Source organism: Lepus europaeus, unplaced genomic scaffold, assembly GCF_033115175.1.
Source record: "Lepus europaeus isolate LE1 unplaced genomic scaffold, mLepTim1.pri SCAFFOLD_3_1, whole genome shotgun sequence".
In the NCBI taxonomy this organism is placed as follows: Eukaryota; Metazoa; Chordata; class Mammalia; order Lagomorpha; family Leporidae; genus Lepus; species Lepus europaeus.
The window spans coordinates 14,033,417-14,041,772 of record NW_026909276.1 but is presented as its reverse complement, the minus strand read 5'-3'; the positions used below and the strand labels follow the sequence as shown (position 1 = coordinate 14,041,772).

At 36.3% G+C, this 8,356-nt stretch overlaps 1 pseudogene; it reads left to right on the top strand.

Moving 5' to 3' along the window:
- Window positions 1–252: 252 nt before the first annotated feature.
- Window positions 253–666, top strand: LOC133755233 (small ribosomal subunit protein uS8-like; annotated as a pseudogene).
- Window positions 667–8,356: the final 7,690 nt, after the last annotated feature.

Here is an 8,356-nt window from a genome sequence, read left to right as displayed (position 1 = left end):
TCTCAATAAATAAATAAAAACATAAACTACACTTATCATAAAATGCTCAAATGGACATCTTACTTGATAGCAGACAAAATAAAGGTCAGTACAAAATCTATTAATGCAGATATAGACTTTCCATGGTAACAAATTGATAATACATCAGAATGATATAACACTTAAAATATTAATGTACCAAAAATAAAGCCTTGATAACTCAATGCTCTTGCCCCTCCCATCCTCCTTCCATCATCTTTCTGTGCCCCTATGATGGTGCCCATGAATGTCCTGGCCGATGCTCTCAAGGCAACAGCAGTTCCAAGAGAAGAGGCAAATGCCAGGTTCCTACTAGACCATGCTCCAAAGTCATCATCATGTTTTTAACTGTGATGATGAAGCATGGTTACATTGGAAAATTTGAAATCATGGATGATCACAGAGCTGGGGAAATTGTTGTGAACCTCGTGGGTAGGTTAAACAGGTGTGGAGTGATCAGACCCAGATTTGATGTGCAATTGAATGATCTAGAAAATATGGAAGAATAATCTGCTTCCATCTTGCCAGTTTGGTTTCATTGTACTGAGAACCTCAGCTGGCAACATGGGCCATGAAGAAACACTACTAAAACACACAGGAAGGAAAATCCTGGGATTTTTTAGCAATGTAACATTCACATACAAATAAAAGCTCAATGGACCAAAAAAAAAAAAAAAGCCTTAAATGACATGAAATAGAAACAATATAAATAAACAAGAAAAAGTATCCACAATTAAACCTAGATAATACTCTTTAGTAGTCAAAAAAGAGATAAAATATATATCAATATCGACATTAATAACAATATATTGACCTGATATTTACAGAGGATTATGTGGAACACTTAGCACGACAGAAAATATGCCGAGTCACAAATGATGTCTCAATACTGAAAATGTGAAATGTTCCCTCTGAACACAATAAAATTAAATTAGAAATCAGTAAGATAAAGGGAAATGCAGAAGAGCCTCAAATATTTAAAAATAAAATATCCTTCTATATAATCCAGGAATGAAAGAATAAATCACAAAGTAAATTATGATATATATGATCAAAATGAAAATACATCATAGCAATGGCATTACTGGTAGTTCTATGGAAATCAGAATTTCTTTCCTACTCTCATCTTTGAAGTGGAAATCAATGCCCTTTGAATGTGGGCTGGCATGACCAACTTAACCAACACAACTCGCATATTTGAAACACTAAGAAAAAAAGAAACACTAATAGAAGTCAATGTGAGCAAAAAATTCTACTTTAACAGGAAATGTGCTAGATTTAGATTGAATATTATTTTTAAAATAAATAACAATCATTTCATATTTTGGTATAATATCAAGCTTTAAAATATCATAGCTCAAAGCAATTAAAGCATTTAATATGAAGGATTAAATAGGCATTTCTACAATGAAAATACACAAATGATTCCTTAGCATACAAAATGATAAGCACATTAAGATACCACTTTCCATTCAATTCAATTTTCATTATTTTGAAATTTGTTGGCAAAGCTGGAGAAATTGAAACCCTAATAACTTCCTAGGATAAATATAACATGATGTCACCGTATGGAAGAAAGTATTGAAATTCCTGAAAAATACTCTGTGTAAAATTAATGTATGATCCAGCAATTCCACTGCTAGGGATATAATCAAAAGAAATGAAAACAGGGCCAGAACAAGTCTCGTACACATATATTCATAGAAGCATTATTCACAATAATGAACAGCGAGAAGAAAACCAAGTTTCCAGGGAGAGATAAAGGGAAAAAGAATATTGTGTATTAATTATTGATACTAATACTGACAGCAGTTCTAATACATAATGTGTACTGAATGCAAATGAAGAATAATGTATTCCTTGTTGTAAAAATAGAGTGATGATAATAGAGTGGATTTGTCTAATCCAGGATCCCCTTAGGATTAAGACCTGTGGGCAATTTTCTACCAATTACTAATGAAAATATGTAGTCATGCACCTCAGATGTCTGATCATGTTTTTATTAATTTACCTCATTAATATCTTCTTTAGGAACAAATATCAACATCACTTTCCCTCACAATGCCCCAAAGATCTGAGCCCCAAATTAACCATCATTATTAATTCAGTTTATATGCTGCAGATGTTTTCTCATGCATTTATAACCATATCTATATAAAATATAGATTGTATTACACAGAGAGATATCACATAATATGTAGCCTTGAATTTAGAATATTACTTTTTGAGATATTAATTACAAAATGTGAAATCATTAAATATAGACATTAAAAATTTTAGGATTCATAGCACTCTTAAGCTTATTAAATATGAATGTAACCCACTTGTAATTCACCTATTTGAAGTGCACAATTCAATGGCTTTAACAGATATGTGTAATCATATCGAATGTCAAGTTTAGAATATCTTGCCACCTCAAAAAAAACTCAGTAAAAATAAGAAAGAGAGTGGGTAGGAACAAGGGAGGGAATATAAGGTGAGAAGTATCAGGTTCTTAAAATTGTATATATAAAAGAAAAGCCCAGGGCCAGATGGATTCACTGCTGAGTTCTACCAGACATTTAGAGAAGAACTAACTCCAATTCTTCTCAAACTATTCAGAGCAATCGAAAAAGAGGGAATCCTCCCAAATTCTTTTTATGAAGCCACCATCACCTTAATTCCTAAGCCAGAAAGAGATGCAACATTGAAAGAGAATTACAGACCAATATCCCTGATGAACATAGATGCAAAAATACTCAATAAAATTCTGGCCAATAGAATGCAACAACACATCAGAAAGATCATCCACCCAGACCAAGTAGGATTCATCCCCGGTATGCAGGGATGGTTCAACATTTGCAAAACAATCAACGTAATACACTACATTAACAGACTGCAGAAGAAAAACCATATGATTCTCTCAATAGACGCAGAGAAAGCATTTGATAAAATACAACACCCTTTGATGATGAAAACTCTAAGCAAACTGGGTATGGAAGGAACATTCCTTAATACAATCAAAGCAATATATGAAAAACCCACGGCCAACATCCTATTGAATGGGGAAAAGTTGGAAGCATTTCCACTGAAATCTCGTACCAGACAGGGATGCCCTCTCTCACCACTGCTATTCAATATAGTTCTGGAAGTTTTGGCCAGAGCTATTAGGCAAGAAAAAGAAATTAAAGGGATACAAATCGGGAAGGACGAACTCAAACTATCCCTCTTTGCAGATGATATGATTCTTTATTTAGGGGACCCAAAGAACTCTACTAAGAGACTATTTGAACTCATCGAAGAGTTTGGCAAAGTAGCAGGATATAAAATCAATGCACAAAAATCAACAGCCTTTGTATACACAGGCAATGCCACGGCTGAGGAAGAACTTCTAAAATCAATCCCATTCACAATAGCTACAAAAACAATCAAATACCTTGGAATAAACTTAACCAAAGACGTTAAAGATCTCTACGATGAAAACTACAAAACCTTACGGAAAGAAATAGAAGAGGATACCAAAAAATGGAGAAATCTTCCATGCTCATGGATTGGAAGAATCAATATCATCAAAATGTCCATTCTCCCAAAAGCAATTTATACATTCAATGCAATACCCATCAAGATCCCGAAGACCTTCTTCTCAGATCTGGAAAAAATGATGCTGAAATTCATATGGAGACACAAAAGACCTCGAATAGCCAAAGCAATCCTGTACAACAAAAACAAAGCCGGAGGCATCACAATACCAGATCAGGACATACTACAGGGCAGTTGTTATCAAAACAGCATGGTACTGGTACAGAAATAGATGGATAGACCAATGGAACAGAATAGAAACACCAGAAATCAATCCAAACATCTACAGCCAACTTATATTTGACCAAAGATCCAAATCTAATCCCTGGAATAAGGACAGTCTATTCAATAAATGGTGCTGGGAAAATTGGATTTCCACGTGCAGAAGCTTGAAGCAAGACCCATACCTTTCACCTTACACAAAAATTCACTCAACATGGATTAAAGACTTAAATCTATGACCCGAAACCATCAAATTATTAGAGAGCATTGGAGAAACCCTGCAAGATATAGGCACAGGCAAAGACTTCCTGGAAAATACTCCAACAGCACAGGCAGTCAAAACCAAAATTAACATTTGGGATTGCATCAAATTGAGAAGTTTCTGTACTTCAAAAGAAACAGTCAGGAAAGTGAAGAGGCAACCAACAGAATGGGAAAAAATATTCGCAAACTATACTACAGATAAAGGATTGATAACCAGAATCTACAAAGAAATCAAGAAAATCCACAACAACAAAACAAACAACCCACTGAAGAGATGGGCCAAGGACCTCAATAGACATTTTTCGAAAAAGGAAATCCAAATGGCCAACAGACACATGAAAAAATGTTCAAGATCACTAGCAATCAGAGAAATGCAAATCAAAACCACAATGAGGTTCCATCTCACCCTGGTGAGAATGGCTCACATTCAGAAATCTACCAGCAACAGATGCTGGAGAGGATGTGGGGAAAAAGGGACACTATCCCACTGTTGGTGGGAATGCAAACTGGTTAAGCCACTATGGAAGTCTGTCTGGAGATTCCTCAGAAACCTGAATATAACCCTACCATACAACCCAGCCATCCCACTCCTTGGAATTTACCCAAAGGAAATTAATTTGGCAAATAAAAAAGCCATCTGCACATTAATGTTTATTGCAGCTCAATTCACAATAGCTAAGACCTGGAACCAACCCAAATGCCCATCAACAGTAGACTGGATAAAGAAATTATGGGACATGTACTCCATAGAATACTATACAGCAGTAAGAAACAACGAAACCCAGTCATTTGCAACAAGATGGAGGAATCTGGAAAACATCATGCTGAGTGAATTAAGCCAGTCCCAAAGAGACAAGTATCATTTGTTTTCCCTGATCAGTGACAACTGAGCACCAAAGGGGAAACCTGTTGAAGTGAAATGGACACTATAAGCAACAATGAACTGATCAGCTCCTGTCCTGACTTTAGATGTACAATGTAATACTTTATCCTTTTTAGTATTTGTTGTTGTTGTTGTTGTTCTAGTACTATTGGTTGAACTCAGTAATTAACACACAATTATTCTTAGGTGTTTAAATTTTAACTGAAAAGTGATCCCTGTTAAATCTAAGAGTGGAAAAAGAGAGGGAGGAGATGAACAATTTGGAACATGCTCAATCGGACTGGCCCCAAATGGTGGAGTTAGAAATGTGCCAGGGGATTCCAACACAATCCCATCAAGATGGCATGTACCAATGCCATTGCACTAGTCCAAGTGATCAATTTCAGCTCACAATTGATAGCTCTGATAGGTCTAAGAGTCAAAGAGATCACACAAACAAGACAAGTATCTGCTAATACTAACTGATAGAATTAAAAAGGGAGAGAAAGATCCAGCATGGGAAGCGGGATACACAGCAGACTCATAGAATGGCAGATGTCCTAAACAACACTCTGGCCTCAGAATCAACCAACAAGGCATTCGGATCTGGCGGAAAAGCCCATGAGAGTTAGCAGGCATGGAAAGCCAAGATATCATGGGAAAAAAAAAAGACCTAAATGAACGATCTCTGTGAGTGAGATCCCAGTGGAAAGAACGGGGCCATCAAAGAAGGAGGTACCCTTCTCCGAAGGGAGGAGAGAACCTCCACTTTGACTATGACCCTATCGGAATAAGATCAAAGTCAGCGAACTCTAAAGGCTTCCATAGCCCTGGCAACTCATGACTAGAGCCTAGGGAGATTACTGACGCCATGAACAGGAGTGTCAAATTGTTAAATCAGCAACAGGAGTCACTGTGTACTTACACCCCATGTGGGATCTGTCCCTAATGTGTCGTCCAAAGCCAAGTGATGCTATGACTGGCACTGAAACAGTATTTTTACACTTTGCGTTTCTGTGTGGGCACAAACTGATGAGGTCTTTACTAATTATATACTGAAGTGATCTTCTGTATATAAAGAGAATTGGAAATGAAAAAAAAACAACCTGGTGTTAAAATGGAAATGGCATAGAAAATTAATTAATTTGAAAAAAAATTATGTAGAATCTCTGTCTTTAATGTGCTGTACATTGCTATTTAATGCTATAATTAGTAATCCAATGGTAGTTTTTTCACTTGATGTTGCTCTATGGGCAAAATGTTGAAATCTTTACCTAATATATACTAAACTGATCTTCTGTATACAAAGAGAATTGAAAATGAATCTTTACATGAATGGAAGGGGAAAGGGAGCGGGAAAGGGGAGGGTTGCGGGTGGGAGGGAAGTTATGGGAGGGGGGAGGCCATTGTAACCCATAAGCTATACTTTGGAAATTTATATTCATTAAATAAAAGTTTAATAAAAAATATTGTATATATAAATAAATGAAATTTGTTCCGTTTATATAAATAAAAACTAAAAAGTAAGCTCAGTACCCCTTCTATCTCTTCACTATACCCTCATCCCTGTAACCCTAAGTGTTCCTCTAACCCTAAGTATTCTTCTTCTTCTTCTGTTTTTTCTTTGACAGACAGAGTGGACAGTGAGAGAGAGAGAGACAGAGAGAAAGATCTTCCTTTGCCGTTGGTTCACCCTCCAATGGCCGCTGTGGCTGGCGTACCATGCCAATACGAAGCCAGGAGCCAGGTGTTTCTCCCGGTCTCCCATGTGGGTGCAGGACCCAAGCACTTGGACCATCCTCCACTGCCTTCCCGGGCCACAGCAGAGAGCTGGACTGGAAGAGGAGCAACTGGGACAGAATCCGGCACCCCAACCGGGACTAGAACCTGGTGTGCCAGCGCCGCAGGTGGAGGATTGGCCTATTGAGCTGTGGCGCCGGCCCCTAAGTATTCTTCTAACCTTAATATATGACTGCTGTGAACATTGCATGTGATGGATTATGGGATCCAAGGGTGCCCAATGTGTAGCCTGCATCCAAAAGTGAGGTCTCAGCCCATTCTCCTGCTGCACTCATCCAGAACAATAGCAATGGGAATGTGGGAAAGCTGGAAAAATGGGGGCAGTCTTGTCACAACCAGAATATTAGCAGGCCAACTAGTAGGAAAGGAAGCCCCACATTGGCTGCACATGTCTGGACTAAAATTCCCATTTCTTTGAGTCAGGAAAGGAGGGGAGAGGAGCAGATTTGGATACAAAGACCACTGGGTCTTAATCAATGCTCTTAATGAATCAGAAGATTTTCTTTGGAAACTTTTTTTCCACCTGCTATATGACCCTGGAACCATTGACAGGACATTTAAATGACTGCATTTTTGCTTTCTTTCTAAGGAATTTTCATACAATTTAATGGGATGGGGATCTGGCATGCCATAACTTTTTCTACAAACTATTCAATTTTAATCTGTGAATGCTAAGTAACTTGTAAATTATTTTTAAAATTACCACATAATACTCATTTGCTACTAAAAACAAATAAACCAATGAACTTTCAGTATTCTGCTGAGTTTGTCACATTATTATCAATGATCTTTGGTGTCTTTGAAGAAGCTAATGTGACATATGTGCCATTAAAATTAAATATTTTTATTATAAATTTTGTAATAGTCATATCTACTTTAAGTTGGTCAAATTAGTGCAAACATTAAAAATACATCTAACAATAAATATGAAAAACTATTAGCTATTATGTAAAACTGGCAAGGAATTGGAAAATTTACAATAATTCACCATACACTTAATTTGGTAAATAAAGCTGAAAAGACAAAAAGAAGCATTTCTCAAACCTGTTGCTACAATAATAGATTTATACTTTCTGGAAATGTATCTTTCTTTTTGTCATATAATCATAATTTCTAATTTAGAGTAACATCAATCTAAAATTTGCAAAATCATTATCAGAAGACATCTACTGATCAGTACTTTTATAAAGTATAGTTTTAATTTTTCCACACTTGTGTTTATTTTTAGTAGCTATGAGTGGTAAATATAATACATACCTATACAATTGCCCATGCCACTTTTTATGTCTCTTTAGTTTTCATATTTTCTTTTCTTTTTTTTTCCTACCATTCAATCTTATGGGTTACTATATTGATTTTACCTGAACACAACTTTTAGAAATTTCCATATTACTTTGTGTACTTATACACAGCTATTTAAGATGAATGTTTGTATTGCTTCTCAACCTTTTAGCTAAGAACAGATGTAAAGTGTGTGTGTATATTTGTGTGTGTGCAAATGACCATATTATACAGAAATAGCACAGAAAATAATACTGGGAGGAATGCTAACCCTCATTTCAAACATGAAATCTACCTTTTCCTGGTTTCCCCTGTGGCAGAGCACCAGACCCCTTCTCACCAAAATTTATA